Below are 18,363 nucleotides of genomic sequence, written 5' to 3'. Positions count from 1 at the left end.
TCAACGGATAACCCCTGTCGCCCAGCAACCAGCCCCTCAGCCGGCGGGGGCGTCCCTCAAACATTGCTGGGATGAACGACTGTGCCAGAATGTAGGTGTCATGCACACTCCCGAGGTACTGTGCGCACACATACATGATCCTCATGTGGGGGGGGTCACAGACCACCTGAATGTTCTTCGAGTATGTGTCCTTCCTGTTCATGAACACTGCCCTGTTTTCTGCAGGTGGGCACATGGGGACGTGCACTCCATCGATGACACCCTGGGCCATCGGTATCCCGGCCACGTTGGTTAATCCACGTGCCCATGCTTCCTGCTGCGCGCGGTCCTCAGGAAATTGAATGTACCTGTTAACGATGGCATACAAGGCATCGGTCACGGTCTGGATCAACCTATGAACCGATGCCTGTGAGATCCCGGATAGGTCCGCGCTCGGCACCTGGAAAGAACCGGTTGCATAAATGTTTAGAGCCACCGTCACCTTGACGGACACCTGTACAGCATTTCCTCCTCCCGTTCCACGTGGTGCGAAGTGCGCCACGAGGTGGCATATATGCGCGACCATCTCCCTGCTGAACCGTAGTCTTCTCCTGCATATCCTGCCCGGTAGGTCCTCGAAGGACATTCGGTTACGGTAAACCCTAGGCCTCGCTGGGTGCCTGAGGCATCCTGGCACCACCAGCACTGGCTCCTCCCCCCCCCCCCCCCCCCCCTTGCGCATCGATATCAGTGTCCGCATCCTGTGCATTCCCGACGATCTGGTGGTGAATGTTCCCCTCAGCATCCTCCTGGACATTCCGGCCGTGAGCGCCTGCAGCCTGCGCGGTGACGACGGGGCACTCTGCAGCCATCCCCTCAGCAGCAGCCGCTGCAGCCGCAGCCACTCTGAGCCGTCGCAGTCTACGCTGCCTGATGGCCACCTGCAGTGCAGCCGCCCCAACCACTGCGGTGAACATCGCTGTCTGGTTGGCAGACATGGTGACCTGCAAGAGGGGGGGGGAAGAGAAACGACATCTTATACAGAGGTGCTTGGACACCTCGACACCTCGACAGCCAGGCGGTATGGGATAGCTGGGTGCCCCGGTGGCCTGGTCTCGCTGCAGATACGCAGCCAGCCTAACCCCTGGTCACTGTCTGCGTCCACTGGCCAGTTCACACCGTCCTCCTCACTGGTGCGCCAGTCGTCTCTGTCCATCAGCGAGACTTCACCCGGGCATGTCTGCAGCCTTCCACAAAGGCATCCTCCTCATCCCACCACGCCCCCCCCCCCCCCCGCGATTGGCGGTAGCGTTCTCGGAGAAGCCTTCCCCATCTCCCAGCACCGGCCGTGTCTGCAAAAACTCTGGGTCAGGGGCTGCTCACCTCCTCGCTCCTCACCGTCAGCCTTCACGACTGTCTGACAATTTTATTTACCAGGTGTGAACGGCGACCCCAGGTCAGGCCGTCGGGACTTCGGCCCATACGGGCCGCTGAATAGCGGGGGTACCGGAGAATCCCTGTTCTGAGTGTCTCGGGCAATTCCCCAGCTGGCGCGGCGCCGACCTCGACGGAGCCGTTTTCGCCGGTTGGGAGAATGGCGGGACGGCGTTGGACCGGCGTTGCGCGATATAATGGCGCGGGCGGTGATTCTCCCAACCGGCGCGGCTTCAGAGAATCCCGCCCCCATATGATCTATGTCGACAACTTTAATACCATTGCACCTCTTGTAATGACCATTTTGAAATGTCTGTAATATTCCTTTTATTGTACTGAAGCACCTCAGATTCTAATATGACCTATAATATGACCTATGCAGCAAACGTGAATAGTATGTTCTGTGATGGCCAGTTTGAAAAGTTTTGTAATATTCTATCAGATATTTAATAAACATATTTTTGCAAAAATGTATGTTTGCTGATTCGTCCATTACTTTGCTTATGATTGGGAGAAACTTGTCAGGGTCGGCACGGTAGCACAGTGGTTAGCACTGTTGGTTCACAGCGCCAACCAGGGCCCCAGGTTCGATTCCCGGCTTGGGTCACTGTCTGTGCAGAGCCTGCACGTTCTCCCCGTGTCTGTGTGAGTTTCCTCCCATAAGTCCGGAAACACGTGCTACTAGGTGAATTGGACATTCTGAATTCTCCCTCAGTGTACCTGAACAGAGTGGTGCCTCGGGGATTTTCACAGTAATTTCATTGCAGTGTTAATGTAAGCCTACTTGTGACACTAATAAAGATTATTATTGAATGGCCTAGGTTCTTTCAGTTTTTTTGTAGATAGAACATATCTGAGCAATCCTTCACATTGTTGGTTGATGTCAGTAATTTTAGCTATGCAGGAGCAACCTGATATTCACGGTGTCGTAGGGATGGTGTGTTGAGGGAGGGAAGGGCACTGGGGAGAGAAGGTTCTGGTGTACTGGCCTGGCATTGCAGTTTGGACATCTTCTGGATCAGTAGCTTTCACTATGTCCAGTGCATTTAACTATATTTTGATATCATTTGAAATTAACTGAATTGGCTAAAAACTTAGACCTATGATTGTGGGGACCTGAGGAGGAGATTGAGTCAAATTGTTTTCTGAAGAAACTGGCAAACAATTCAGCCTTATCTTTCATACACATGCTGTTCTCCATTGCAGTTGAGGATGTTTGTGGAGCCTGCTCCTCTCATTAGTTGCCTTAATTTAAACTAATATTAGCATCACAAAATTTGTTCCTGATTTTATTCTACGCCTGTTACTCCGCTTAACCCACTGGCAGCATCACAAAACATGATGGAAAACATGTGGCGGGATTCTCCGTTTCAGTTTCAGATTCTCCAATTGCCGATGTCAAAATCGCATTCGCCGATTGGGCGGAGAATCCCTTTCGACACCGAAATCGGGGACGGCGCCTGTTTTCGGATGCTGCACCCCTTCCAAAACAGCATTATCGGGAGTACACTGCATGCCATTGAGACAGCCTCAGGACACACCTGATGGCCCTTCCCCGATGCTCCGCCCCCAATGGGCTGACTTCCCGACGGCGTGGATCACTTCTGGTCTGAGGTTTCGTCAATGTCGCGCGATGCTGTGGATTGTGTCGGGGAGTCGGGGAGAATGGCAGCCATTCCACTGGCTTCAGTGGGGGCTGCCAGCACTGGTGGGGGGGGGGGGGGGGGGGGGGGGGTCCAGGGGTGGTGAGGGTGGTTACAGGGGAGCAGTATCTGGCCGGACAGGTCTGCACTCGACCGGCGCCATGTTGTGTGGCACAACCCCTGCAGGTTGCCGTCGTGCACATGCACGGCCACAAACTCAGCAATTCTCCGGCTGTATCTGCAGGGAATACCGTGGTTTTATGTGGCATGGCTGCTAGCACCTCCACCGAGCGGAGCATCGGTGTGGGGGCAGGGCTGAGTTTTCCGTCGTAAGACTAGACAAATGCTCCGGATATAACCTCAGAATCGGAGAATCCAGCCCTTAGTCTTGATGCCGGGACTGAATTGATGGGGCTGGATTCTCCAATTCTGCGGCTATGTCCGCCAGATCCGTGTGGCCTTATGTCCAAAATGTTAGCACAACCCCCGCACCAATCCTAGCAGCCACACCGGGCAAGGTTTTACCTGCGAATATGGCCGCAAAATGGCCGGGTCTGTGGCCACGTCGTACAACATGGCACCGGCCGCCAGTGGACCCGGCCTGCCAAAAACTGCCCCCCATAACCACCCTCGCCACCCCCGGACCAGCCCCCACCAGTCCCCCAAGCTCCCACTGAAGCCCCTCCCCAGCCAGTGGAATGGCTCCCCTCCCACCGACTATGTCGGCACTGGGCACAATCTACAGCCGCCACGCGAGGTCCCCGAAAGTTGTGAGGACATGCGCCCCACGCCGTCGGTGATTCGGCCCATCGGGGGTGGAGCATCAGGGAGGGCCTCAGGTGACGTGCTGGGCCGTCCCAACAGCGTGTGATGGACTCCTCAAGTATGCCATTTTTAAGCGGGCGTAGCATCCAAAAAACAGCCCCCCCTCCATTTCCAGTGTAAAAACGCATTCTCCGGCCAATTGCTGAAGTTGATTTCGGCGTCGGTGATCAGAGAATCCTGCCCATGGTGTCTGGCGCCATTCTCAGAGCAACTCATCAACTGTTAATGGTCTAGCACAGGTGCTGCATGGAATGGGGGTGACGAGGGTGGTTATAGGGGGCTGTTTTTGGCAGGCCGGGTCCACTGGTGGCCGGTGCCATGTTCCAGGAAATGTTGGCCCATAATCACTGGGAGAGGAAAAACACCGGAGGCGGACCCCAGGATCTGTGGTCACTCAACGCAGCAGAGCAGCGGGCACTGGACCTGATGGGTGTGCCCAGGGAGAAGGCAGCCACAGAGATGAAAGTCAGCAATTGACGAGCATGTGAGACCCCGCTGAGTTGCAGTTTCCAATGGCACGTGTGTCACCAGCCCTACCCCCAAACACCCAGCCACCATCACCACATGCCACCCCAGCCCATGAGTCAATCATACATCTTCTCTTTTGTCTTGCAGGATCTCCTGCTGATGAGGCAAGCCTTTCTGGTGCCCCCTCCCCCCCCAACCCCAACCACAACCGAAGAGACGAGCAGTGAGGAGGAGGAAATGGACTCCAATGGGAGCCCTCAATCCCATAGCCCGAGACAGCCCAGAGCACCAGTCCGGGGAGTACACTGAATCCCCGTTACTGCTGCACCAAGGGGGGGATAGGGGAAGCGGGTATGGGGTAGGGTTACGGGTGTGTGAGATGGGGTTACTGTCAGGGGCACAGTGCTGCCTACTCACCCTGGCCGCCCTGAGGAGGTTATGCAGTTTTTTCCGGCACTGCTTGCTGTCTGGATGGTGTTGCCCATGGTGCTCACGGCCTCTGCCAGCTGCACCCAGGCACGATGAAAGGTGGCGGCTGACAGCCCCCTTCCCGGGCCGGGGTACAGGATGAAAAACCATATAGGTTTTTATTTTAGTTTCGATGGGCAGCATGGCCGGCGCAGGCTTGGAGGGCCGAGGGGCCTGCTCCTGTGTTGTACTTTTCTTTGTTCTTTGTTCTTATTCCTCTCTTCTCCATCCCGTCCGAGAGGGTAGCCAGCTCGGTGAACCTTGGGGCTGCTCTCCTCGCTGCCATCTTGTTGGCTGGCATGGTGTATGTGGGGGGAGAAGTGTTTATATGCGGCTGCAGCTTGTCAGCCTTTGATTGTGAATCGGGAAACTGGCGAATCCGGGACTGTTTCCATTGGAATCGATTGTGACCACGTGGCACCGATGCTAGCCCCTTAACAGTAGCGTAATCGTTCCAGGAGCGACGCCAGTTTTCTTGTCATGGAAGTTGACAAATTCTGTGTTGGCGTCAACACGTAGTCTCAGAAACCGAGAATCCCGCCCGGTGTCTATCACTTCGGAATGCCCACACAAACATGAATGAGGCATAACAGTACCTGGCGGGGTTCTCCCAGGCTATTGAAGGTCCTTGCGTGGTTGAGGTTAGGGAAGGTGGCACCCTGGCACACCCTCTGGTATCTAGCACCTTGGCACTGTCATCCAGGCACTGCTAAGGTGCCCAGGTAGCACTGTAAGGTTGGCAGGGGCATTCCAGGGTGCCTGAGTGGCAGTGCCAGGCTGCCCAGGTGCCAGGTTGGCACTGCCAAGGGTCAGGGCCTGAGGGTGGCCATGCTCACGAAAGAGAGGTTGAGGGGCGGTTTGAAGAGTGGAGGGTGAATGGAAGTATGAAGGGGCTTCACAAAGGTTGGTGGGGCAAAGGCTGTTGCGCCTGAAGGGGTGAGGTGAAAAAGGGTTGGGTGGGTCTGAAAGGGGGGGAGGGAGGGGTTGCCTCAGCAGCCCCATTGTGGGGTGTCCTCACTTGGTGAGGGGGGTGGGGGTGAATGCTCATGACTGGGGGGCATGGCTTTGCCAGTGTGTGGGGGGGTGTGGGGACCCTCAAGCACATTAGAGATCAGGGCATCCTTTCAATATTGTGCCCTGACCTGTGTGCAGCCTGTCTCGGCAGCGAGTTCAGTTCCCCACTGCTGAAAAAAATTACGTGTGTGCTGGACTGGGGAGGAATTCTCCTAGCGACCTCGTTGCCTCCAACTCGGGACACGACGAGACTGGTAAGTCTTGCGAAAAGCCTCTGCGAGATTTACCGGCCTCGTTATGCCTCATGGGATCGAACGAGACCTTGCAAGGTGTTGTGATTTGGATCCGGCCCATTCGGGATCCAGATTTGCATATTCAAATGATTAGTTCGGCTCAATTGAATAAGTCTACGCTGGAAGTATCCAGTGCCCGGGATCGAATAGCCTTGCCTTGGAGACCCCAAGCAGGCACCGTTTAGCACTGGTTTCCAAAAACATGGACCAAGCGTACCTGAACATGCGGTTCTTCCAGGTGATCGGGGCCCTGCGGATGATCAGGCTCCGGGCGGGGTGGTAACCTAGCACCTCCAAAGATACCCAGGCACTGTGGCACTGCCAGCTTGGCACCCTGACCATGCCACCTGGGAATTATGGCAGTGCCATCTGAGAATCACCCTGACATTGCCATGGCACCAGTCGAGCAGTGCCAAGGTGCCCAAGTGGCATCTAGCCTGTGATGGGGATCGGGCCTGGGGTTGCCCAGTTCTTATGAGGGGAGGGGAGGGTGTGCGGGGGGCTCGATGACCCCCTAATTAGTAAGTTGGGGTGTTGGGGGGGGTGCTCAGGAGGCCATGGTGTGGGGTCTAGCGATCTGAGGTTTTAGAAATGGCACCCTGACCTCTTTCTGATCTGGCGAGCAGAGCTCGGTAGTGCAGGAAGTGAGCCTATGTTCAGCCTCAGCAGGGCGTTCCTCACCGAGGCCCAGAAATAAAGCAGAGTCCCATTTAGTAGCGTTCTCATCTCTGCAAATCAGTGGTAAACCTCCTGCCAAACTCGACGGAAATGACAAGTAAAAATTTATTGGTTGAATCGAGGCCTCTATCTGTGCTGACCTTTCATTTGTGTAATGTAAAAGTAATTCCATCACCCTGTGCTCTCCCCATATTTTTCATATGATTATCACTCCCCTCAATCTTTACTCAATTGTTCCTTGTGACAAAGTAAACCATGCTTTAATTCCCTCTCTGTAATTAAACCTTTCTTAATCCCTTCCATCATTCTTCAAGAGACAATTTTACATTGATGATTCACAGAATCATAGAATCCCTACAGTGCAGAAGGAGGCCATTTGACCCATCACGTCTGCACCGACCCTCAGAAAAAGAGCTCAACCTAAACACACGCTCCACCCTATCCCCGTAACCCAGGAACCCCACCTACCCTTTTGGACACTAAGGGGGTATTTAGCATGGCCAATCCACCTCACCTGCACAGCTGTGGACTGTAGGAGGAAACCGGAGCACCTGGAGGAAACCCACGCAGACACGGGGAGAACGTGCAAACTCCACACAGGATCCCAAGGCTAAAATTGAACCGGGGTCTCTGGCGTTGTGAGGCAGCAATGCTAACCACTGTGCCACCATGACGCCCCGATTCCTCATTTTTGACTCACAAGTATTCCCTCGTGACTACATTTTTGGTATCATCCTATTGAAGGTCATTAGCTTTCATGCCCTAGCTACAAAAGGATGCTTAAAACTGCCTTGTGGAAGTTTATCTTAATCTCTTATATCTCCACTCTTCCTTATAAAACCAAAACACAATTGCCTGTCTGTGGTAACTCACTGTTGCACCTATATTAGGTGATGTATGGTAGGACCTACAGGTCGTACTACAGGTACGACGGTAGTCCTGCCTGCTGGCTCCGCCCAGTAGGCGGAGTATAAATATGTGTGTCCTCCATGCGGCAGCCATTTCGCCTGCTGCTGTGGGAGGCTACACATAGAACATAGAACAGTACAGCACAGAACAGGCCCTTCGGCCCTCAATGTTGTGCCGAGCCATGATCACCCTACTCAAACCCACGTATCCACCCTATACCCGTAACCCAACAACCCCCCCCCCTTAACCTTACTTTTATTAGGACACTACGGGCAATTTAGCATGGCCAATCCACCTAACCCGCACATCTTTGGACTGTGGGAGGAAACCGGAGCACCCGGAGGAAACCCACGCACACAGGGGGAGGACGTGCAGACTCCACACAGACAGTGACCCAGCTGGGAATCGAACCTGGGACCCTGGAGCTGTGAAGCATTTATGCTAACCACCATGCTACCCTGCTGCCCCTCATCTTAGAGCAATATAGCCTCAGTTGTATTCAACACTCGTCTTTGTGCAATTGATCGTGCATCACTATCTATATGATTGTGTCCCTGAACTGGCAGTCCCAGTTGAGTTTTCTCATATTCCTCCATACTCTGCTCTCATACTCTCATGTCTTAATTTTCTTCTCAAAGTGAGGCTGCATTTTCTCTGCAGCAAAGTCCATTTGCCTCCTATGTTCCCAATCCACTAATCCAGCTGCCTTCTTGAAGTTCTTTACAGTTTTCCCTGCTGTTCCCTAAACCTTTTCGTGGGAAATTGTGCTTTCTGTGTGTATGGGGCGAAATCAACTTTTAAAATAATGCTTACATGGGATGCAGATGTCACTGGCTGGACTGTCATCCCTAATTGCCCTTGAACTGAATGGCTTGCTGGGCGTTTCAAGGGGCATTTTTTTTTAAAGAGTCAAATATAGTGCTGTGGGTCTGGAGTCACATGTAGACACATAAGGATATTAGTGAAACAATTGATAATGATTTCTGAGTCATCGTTAGACTTAATTCACGATTGATTTTGTATTGAATACAAAACCAGGATTCAAACCTAGAGAGTTATGCTGGGTTACTAGAATACTAATCCAGTGACAAAACCACTACGCTACCGCCTCCTTATGTGTGTGCAGTGTGCAAATGTATATAGTGACACAATCAATTCTTCCCCTCCATTGTTGTATCATAAGGAAGACAAGTATACTGTCGTACCTATTAGATAGAAAGGTGGCAGGTTCACCTCTGATACTATTGAAATGCTGGGCAAAGGCAGCACAGCACTTGAGTTCTGAATCCAGCCGACAGAAGGTCTCCTCAATTTTTCTTTATTTTTGGTCATCTTCATTTTATTGTTATCAAACAGTTACAGCCACATCCCTTGACAATTTGAGAAACCACAGCTCCAAGGTCTTTTCATACAGGCTTATAGATTGTATCCCTTACATCTGTGCTCTAAAACAAGCCAACAGTACTTTAATAAATATAACATTGTATAACTTCCTAAAGATACGCCATTCTCTGTCCTTAATTGACACAGCTGTGCAGTAGGTCATAACTTGGAAGAGATTTCACATTTTATGCATTGGAATGTTATGACAGATTAGCCAGAGGCCCTTCTCCCACCTCTATTTCTTATATAAAGACACATATATTGCACATTTTATGTTGCTATAATCATGGCTTTTCTTAGATTCGCACATATTAGATTAGACAAACCAGAATCGGCTACAAACTATCTATTGATTACTGTCGGCACCAATGTTTTGTGGAATGTTTCATGTATAATGTCCTTTGTAAAGCAAACATTCCCAAAGATAATTTAGCTTGTATGTTCATTGGATTTCCTCACTCCCCCTCTGGTTGCTGTAATGGAGTAACCTTCAAAAATGTCAGAAATCTTTGCATGCACAGGGATGAAATTCATCTTGGGTGGCAGTGCAAACCGGGATATTAGCAAACCAGGAAGTCAGTTTTACCGAAACATGCAATGGGATTCTCTGTCCCTGAGATTAAGTGATGTTGCCATTCGTGCACTTCCACGACAGCAAAGCTGGCGCCGTACCTAGACTGATTCCACTACTGTTAAGGGGTCAGAACATGCGCCACATGGAACACAATCGATTCCAGTGAGAAATTGTGCAGGATTCACCAGGTCCATGATTGACACTCGGGAGGCTGACAAGCTGCAGCCGCATCTACACACTTCACTCCCCACAAATACTCTTCCCAGCCAACAAGATGGCACTGGTTGCACCCAATCAAGGTTGCGTACCCAATCAACTGATGAGTCAGCTGGGGTCAGAGGTCACCTAGGAGAGGTCACTTGGGGGGAACACCCATACCACTTATGGCACTAAGTTCACAGTGGGCAGTCAGCGGTGTGTATAGCTGCAATGCTGCCTTGCAGGCTGTGACAATGGTGTTCCGTGCCCGTCCAACCCAATCCCACAGCCCACTTCCTGGCCACATCCCGCTACTCCCCCCTCTGGCCATGGCAGAAGCCCCCCGGCCAGTAGTACAACTGCCCGTGAACTATGGCAATGTTGGACACTCTTTGTACCTCCTCTCTCTCCCTCAGTAGCCATGGCACTTGTTTCATGATTTTTAAACGCACAAGTGAACCTCGCCATCGGGAATTCGCCCCAGTGGAGTTGGAGCATCACAGAGGCCCTGGAGAATACTGTGTCACGCCTCCTAATGACATGCAAATAGTGTTTACTGGTACATGTAGATTGAAATGCATTAATGCCACTCTCGAGGCACCGGAGAATTGCGATTAGCGTGAAACCGACGCCTGCCATGATTTCGATGTCAAAACTGATTCTCCACCCAATCGCGTTTCCGATTCTGGCGTCGGCCAATGGAGAATCCCGCCCATGAAGTGTAAAATGGGCTGCAGATTTTCTATTTCCCAGGGTGCACTAGTGTCCTTGGCCCAATCATCTTCAGTTGCTTCAAGAATTTTCTTCCAACATCAGGTCAGATATGGGTATGGTCCCTGATGATTGCACAATGTTTAATCCCATTCATGATTCCTCAAACACTGAAGCAGTCCACAAACAAATACAGCAAAATCTGGACAATATCCAGGCTTGGGCCGACAAGTGGCAAGTAACATTCATGCCACCTAAGTGCCAGGCAATGACCATCTCCTATAAGAGAGAATCAAACCATCGTTCCTTGACATTCAATAACATTACAATCACTGAATCCTTCACTATCAACATCCTGGAGCTTACTATTGACCAGAAGCCGAACTTTACGAGCCATAGAAATACTGTGGTTGCAAGAGCAGATCAAAATCTAGGAACCCTATGGCGATTAACTCACCTCCTGACTTTCCAAAGCCTGTCCACCACCTACAGGGCACAAGTCAGGAGTATGATGGAATACTCCCCACTTGCCTGGATGAGTGCAGCTCCAACAACGCTCAAGGAGCTCGATGCCATCCAGGACAAAGCAGGCCTTGATTGGCTCCCCTTCCACAAACATTCATTCTCCTCATGCACAGGAGCAGCCGTGTGCACTATGTACATGATGCACTGCAGGAATTCACCAAGGTTCCTGAGACAGCACCTTCCAAATCCACAACCACTGCCATCTAGAAAGACAAGAGCAGCAGATACCTGGGAACACCACCACCTGATAGTTCCCCTCCAAGTCACTCATCATCCTGACCCAGAAATATATCGCCGTTCCTTCACTGTCGCTGGGACAAAATCCTGGAACTCTCTCGCTATCAGCACAGTGGGTTCAAAAGCACTGCTCACCACCTTCTCAAGGGCAATTAGGGATGAGCAACAAATGCTGGCCCAGCCAGCGAAGCCCACATCCCCTAAAAGTGAATTGTTTTTAAAAAATTGAAGGTAGGCTCTGGAGGCAAAAACAATAACCTGGCATTGTTTGGTTTGCTTATCAATGTCACCAAAACCTCAATGTAAGATTTAAACACTCGACTTATGCCAATTTATTTTGCGAACATTAGTAAATAGCCAAATGTATAAATGTAGTCATTTAACCCAGTCTGCCAGCAATTATCCAATATGCCTTTCTTATTTTCAACTTACGTAACTTTACAGAAAAACTAATAAATGAAAAAGAAATAGTAACATGTCGGAAATTGTGTAACAGTTCATTTGATTTTGAGAAATCAAAATATATCTCTGGTCTTATTTTGGGCAGTTTTTGTAATTTTGCTCTGTAACATACCATAAATCAGCTAGACGACTGTCTATATCAATTAGAATGGTCCGTTTACACACCCACCAGAAAGGCCCACCAACAAAATCAATGTTGGTGCCAAGCAGTAGGAGATGCCCAGATAGCACCCTGACAGGACTCAAATGTTTATGTGAGACTTACACTCAGATTTTCCATGCGGTGATCTCCATAATGGAATGGCTGGGCTGCTGGCTTCTGTTTCTAGTCTGAAGCTGCTGCATGTCAAGGCTTCCTTCTGTGAACACAGCGGGGCTGTATTTTTCGAGTCTGGAGCTATGTCCCCACACCAGCGTTTTACTGCCGAAAAACTGGCGCCAAACGGCCACCGAGTCCAGTTTGCTGGGGGCTAGCATGCTGGCAGTGTGGAGCACCCGATTCTTGCCACCGATATGCCCCGGAGAATTGCCGGGTCCTTGGCCGCGGATGCGCACGTGGCGGCCGCTCGTGGACATGGCCTGCGAAATAGTCCCCCCCCCCTTTCAGCTGGCACGCAGCCCCAGACCACTCCCGCACAGTGCCCCCAGCCCCGAATAATGTTCCCCCTGCCTGCGGATCGGCCCTCCCCCAACTGTGGCGGCGTTGGACTGAGTCCGTTGCTGCCATGCCGAGTTCCTGAAGGGTGAGACCAGACGTGACCGATGCCGTCGGGAACCCAGCCGCTCGGGCGAGGAGCATGGGTGGCGAGCCTCAGGCAATGTCCCTGAGGCCATTGATATGTGGCGCAACGTACTCCTCGAGTACACCGCTTTGGAGAGGCAGAGCATCATGAAAGTGGCACCGCCCCCGATTTGGTCAGGAACTTGGATTCTCCGGCCGGTCGCCCAAAGCGATTTTGGTGCCGGCGAGCGGAGAATCCCTCTCTTTAAAACAGTCTGGAATAAATTTCACATAGAAGGCTGGGTATTGGGAACTGCATTTAAACTTTTCAACTGAAATCATCATAGAATCCCTACAGTGCAGAAAGAGGCCATTCAGTCCATCTAGCCTGCACCAACGCTCTGAAAGAGCACTCTACCTAGGCCCACTCCCCTGCCCTATCCCCATAACCCCACCTAGGGGCAATTTAGCAGGGCCAATCCACCTAAGCTGCACATCTTTGGACTGTGGGAAGAAACTGGAGTGCCTGGAGGAAACCCACGCAGACACGGGGAGAATGTGAAAACTCCACACAGACAGTCACCCAAGGCTTGAATTGAACCTGGGTCTCTGGCGCTGTGAGGCAACAGTGCTAAGCACTGTGCTAACTACTGAGCGTGTTGGAAAAAAATACTTGTAAATGTGAGAACGGTAGTTTAGCAGGTGTGGGACACAACCCAGACGATGGCAGCTTAAATACCACCTCGGCAAGTTTTGATTATAAACTCAATGAATCTGATCATTTATGGAGCAGCAGCAGGAAAAAAATATTATTATATTAAACTATTATTAAAAATCCAAATGGTTCATTGATGTTCTTTCAAAAACCTGTTGTGTCATGTGGTTTACTCTTAATATACATCATCTGACCTAATTGACCGCTCAGTCATTAAAAAATAATTGCTGGAGAGCAGCCCTAAAAGCTATCATTGTTGAAATGGACATTCCCAGTCACAGTTACAGCTTCCAAAGGACTGCGATTCAGTTGGGAAAGTTTCCCCATGGACTATACAAGTAACAAGTAACAGTTCCACTCACAGAGTCATATATATGCAGCACGGTAGCATAGTGGTTAGCATTGTTGCTTTGTAGCGTCAAGGTCCCAGGTTCGATTCCCGTCTGTGTCACTGCCTGTGCAGAGTCTGCATCTTCTCCCTGTGTCTGTATGTGTGTTCTCCAGATGCTCCAGTTTCCTCCCACAGTCCTAAGATGTGCAGGTTAGTTGGATTGGCCATGCTAAATTGCCCTTAGTGTCCAAGAAAAAAAGGTTAGGAGGGGTTAGAACATAGAACATACAGTGCAGAAGGAGGCCATTCTGCCCATTGAGTTTGCACCGACCCACTTAAGCCCTTACTTGCACTCTATCCCAATAACCCCTCCTAACCTTTTTTGGACACTAAGGGCAATTTAGGATGGCCAATCCACCTAACCTGCATGTCTTTGGACTGTGGGAGGAAACCGGAGCACCCGGAGGAAACCCACGCAGACGCGGGGAGAACGTGCAGACTCCGCACAGACAGTGTCCCAGCAGGGGATCGAACCTGGGACCCTGGCTTTGTGAAACTACAGTGCTAACCACGATGCTATCATGCTGCCCTAATTATTGGGTTAAGGGGATAGGGTTGAAGTGAGGGCTTAAGTGGGTGGTGCAGACGAATGGCCTCCTTCTGCACTGTATGTTCTATGTTCAATGTTCTATATGGCCCAAAATCCCAAACCTCTCCACCAAAACCACCAGCCGGATAGAGCTACCAAAGAAATTGAAACAATAGCTTACAGTCAGATGGGTCTTGACCCTGGAGTACTCAGGATTGACTTTGGATTATCCCTACCTTCTAGGCACTAGACCTCCAACATCACCACTTTTGTTCCATCCATCACTCTCACCCCTTGTCACACATCTCACAATATAGTACTAATCCTTACTGAACATCATTATGACAAAACCCAGAGTAAAGCAAGAGCACCAAATGCACTCTAGATGGGGGACTTCAATGGTCACCAGCAGTCACTGAGCTAGCCAAGCCCTGAGGGAAACAATCTTAAGTCCAGGCCTGAAATTGCTTGTAAATCAATGTATATGAGGGAGGAAGCTGACATCACCATCATCCGCACCAGTCTACCCGTCATAGGCTCAGCTCTTCACAGCATTAGTGGTGGTCTGTGGATATGTTGAACGTTTCCTATATAGAACATAGAACATAGAACAGTACAGCACAGAACAGGCCCTTCGGCCCTCGATGTTGTGCCGAGCAATGATCACCCTACTCAAACCCACGTATCCACCCTATACCCGTAACCCAACAACCCCCCCTTAACCTTACTTTTTAGGACACTGCGGGCAATTTAGCATGGCCAATCCACCTAACCCGCACATCTTTGGACTGTGGGAGGAAACCGGAGCACCCGGAGGAAACCCACGCAAACACGGGGAGGACGTGCAGACTCCGCACAGACAGTGACCCAGCCGGCAATCGAACCTGGGACCCTGGAGCTGTGAAGCATTTATGCTAACCACCATGCTACCGTGCTGCCCCTTGGAAGCCATCTCTTGGAAGCCATCTCTTCTTGAAAGGTTACCATTGATGAGGAGATTCAAAATTGGACCAGCTCCTCCAGCTCAGCTTTCTACAAATTATGGAAGTGAGTGACATCAACAAGTCAACCAAAGTTCTAGTGTACAGAGCAGTTGCCGTCACCACACTCCTGTACTCCAGCGAGACCTGGACTATGTACCAGAAACACATGACAGCATGGAGAACTTCCATCAGCAATGTCTCTGCGACACCTTCTGGATTCAATGGGAAGATTGCCAAAGAAACGCTAATGTCCTTCTTCAAGCTAGCTCCACAAACATTCAAATAAAACTGCTGAAGATCAATAGAATGGACACCATGGGTGAGATTCTCTGGTCACTGATGCCAAAATCGCGTTCGGCGATCGGCCGGAGAATTCCCGTTTGCATCAAAATCGAGGGCGGCGCTGTTTTGCAATGTTCCGCCCCTAAAAAACAGTGTACTTGAAGAGTAGAATGCATGCCATCGGGATGGCCTCAGGACATCTCCTGAGGCCCTCCCCTGATGCTCCACCCACGATAGGCTGAGTGAACCCGGCGTGGTGGCTGCAGACTGAGTCCACCCACCACTGTCGGGGGGGGGGGGGGGGGAAACTGTTCTGTGGGAAGGGGGCGCTTAGGCGGGGGCTGGGGCACTAGTGGGTTCCGGGGTGGTGGGGCTGATTTAGGCAGGCCGGGCCCATGCGCAGCCAGCACCATGTTGCACTGTCCGGCTGCTGCCGGGCGCATGTGCGGCCACCGACCCAACAATTTGTCAGCCGTATCCGCAAAGGGCGATGGTACAGAGGGAGGAGTTAACGGTGTCAATAGTGTAAGGAACCTCTCTTAAATCCTTGTCTGTTCATTGTGTCCCTTATAATTACTGTCTTGCTGGCTGTTGCAACAGTGCATATTTTGGGTTTTGAACTACAGACTTTTGAAATACCCTGCTGCAAGCTGCTATTTGAATTGGCTCAGGCACACCCCTCAATCAGTGTGCTGTATGGTAGGTTCCTGTGATGTCATTCTGATGGACTTGGCCAGCAACCAAGCAGCTCTTTTGGGTTCTGGGTCTATTCTCGATTGTTATTAGTGGAGCGCCCCAGAACTTTCTGGGATGAAGCAGCGCCGGCTGCATTTTAATTCAATACTGCTAATACCTGAAGAAGAAATGGTTCTTTCAGCTGATTTGAAACACTGTCTCTATCCAGACAGGCCTGTGAAGGGTTAACTCCTGATTTAAATGCTGCAAGAGGTAACAGTTAAAGGGGGAGTGGGGTTCCTGTAGGGTGGCATGGTGAGTATGCATCAGTGGGGGTGATGGTGGGTTGGGTGGGTATTGGATGGTCAGTGGGGAAGTGGGGGTTGGGTGGTGAGTGGGGGTTGGCTGGTTAGTGGGGGTTGGCTGGTTAGTGGGGGTTGGGTGGTGAGTGGGGTTGGCTGGTTAGTGGGGGTTGGCTGGTTAGTGGGGGTTGGCTGGTTAGTGGGGGTTGGGTGGTGAGTGGGGGTTGGCTGGTTAGTGGGGGTTGGGTGGTGAGTGGGGGTTGGCTGGTTAGTGAGGGTTGGCTGGTGAGTGGGGGTTGGCTGGTTAGCGGGGTTGGCTGGTTAGCGGGGTTGGCTGGTTAGTGGGGGTTGGGTGGTGAGTGGGGGTTGGCTGGTTAGTGGGGGTTGGGTGGTGAGTGGGGGTTGGGTGGTGAGTGGGGGTTGGCTGGTTAGTGGGGGTTGGCTGGTGAGTGGGGGTTGGCTGGTTAGTGGGGGTAGCCTGGTTAGTGGGGGTTGGCTGGTTAGCGGGGGTTGGCTGGTTAGTGGGGGTTGGGTGGTGAGTGGGGGTTGGCTGGTTAGTGGGGGTTGGGTGGTGAGTGGGGGTTGGCTGGTTAGTGGGGTTGGGTGGTGAGTGGGGGTTGGCTGGTTAGAGGGGGTTGGGTGGTGAATGGGGGTTGGCTGGTTAGTGGGGGTTGGGTGGTGAGTGGGGGTTGGCTGGTTAGCGGGGGTTGGGTGGTGAGTGGGGGTTGGCTGGTTAGCGGGGGTTGGGTGGTGAGTGGGGTTGGCCGGTTAGAGGGGGTTGGGTGGTGAGTGGGGGTTGGCTGGTTAGCGGGGGTTGGGTGGTGAGTGGGGGTTGGCTGGTTAGCGGGGGTTGGGTGGTGAGTGGGGGTTGGCTGGTTAGCGGGGGTTGGGTGGTGAGTGGGGGTTGGCCGGTTAGAGGGGGTTGGGTGGTGAGTGGGGGTTGGCTGGTTAGCGGGGGTTGGGTGGTGAGTGGGGGTTGGCTGGTTAGCGGGGGTTGGGTGGTGAGTGGGGGTTGGCTGGTTAGCGGGGGTTGGGTGGTGAGTGGGGGTTGGCTGGTTAGCGGGGGTTGGGTGGTGAGTGGGGGTTGGCTGGTTAGCGGGGGTTGGGTGATCAGTGTGAGGTGGATGTCGGGGTGTCTGTTGGGAGTGGGGGCTGGTGGTAATAGGGGTTGGACGGTCAGTGAGTGTTCGGTGATCACTGTGGATGTTGAATGGTTGGGCGGTCAGTTGGGCGTTGGGGTTGGGTTGTCAGTGGCTGTGGGGGTTGGATGGTCAGGGGGGTTAGTTAGCCATTGGGGGGTTTCGGATGGTTGGGTGTTCAGTGGAGGAAGGGATTGTGTGGTCAGTGTCAGGTTTGGGTCGTTGTGGGGTTTTGGGTGGTTAGAAATGGGGCAGGGAGTCAGGTGATCAGTCAGGAGTCAGGTGGTCAGTGGGGGTCAGGGGATTTGGTGTTTGGTGAGGTCATGTGGTCAGTAATGGATTGAGTGGTTTAGGGTTTTGTGTGATTAGTGGAGGATCCGGGTGGTCAGTGTGGAGTGGGTGATCATTGGGGGAGTGTGGTGTTTCAGATGTTCCAGTGATCAGTGGGGCAGAGGTCAGGTCATTGGGAGAGCTTGGGTGGTCAGTGGATAGGGTCGGGTTGTCAGGGGTGGAACCTTGGATGGTCAGTGGGGGTCAGGTGACCAGTGGGGGTGGGGTCAGGTTGTCGGTCTGGGTGGGATTAGGTGGTTCGGGGGTTTGAGGTCAGGTGGTCAGGGGGGTTTGGGTAGTTGGGGGGGTGGGGTTTGGGTGGTAATTTGAGGGGTTGGATGGTCGGGGGGCAGAGGATGGTCAATGGGGGATCAAGCTATTGGGTGGTCTCATGGAGGCTTTGGTGGGGTGGGGGAGGGGGGGTCAGAGGATGCTTTATTCCAGTACTATAATTAGGCAGGAGTTAGAAGTGGTTTTCATTCTTCTAATTACACC

The 18,363-nt window shown here is 52.0% G+C and overlaps 1 long non-coding RNA gene across 1 annotated transcript in view; it reads left to right on the top strand.

The window, feature by feature from the left end:
• LOC119965622 overlaps positions 1-18,363 on the top strand; it is a 52,393-nt gene that overhangs the window by 9,206 nt on the left and 24,824 nt on the right. The gene's annotated exons all lie outside the window — the stretch shown is intronic.

The sequence above is a fragment of the Scyliorhinus canicula genome, chromosome 5, assembly GCF_902713615.1.
Source record: "Scyliorhinus canicula chromosome 5, sScyCan1.1, whole genome shotgun sequence".
In the NCBI taxonomy this organism is placed as follows: Eukaryota; Metazoa; Chordata; class Chondrichthyes; order Carcharhiniformes; family Scyliorhinidae; genus Scyliorhinus; species Scyliorhinus canicula.
Note: the sequence above shows the minus strand (reverse complement) of the source record. Positions and strands in the feature narration are given on the sequence as shown.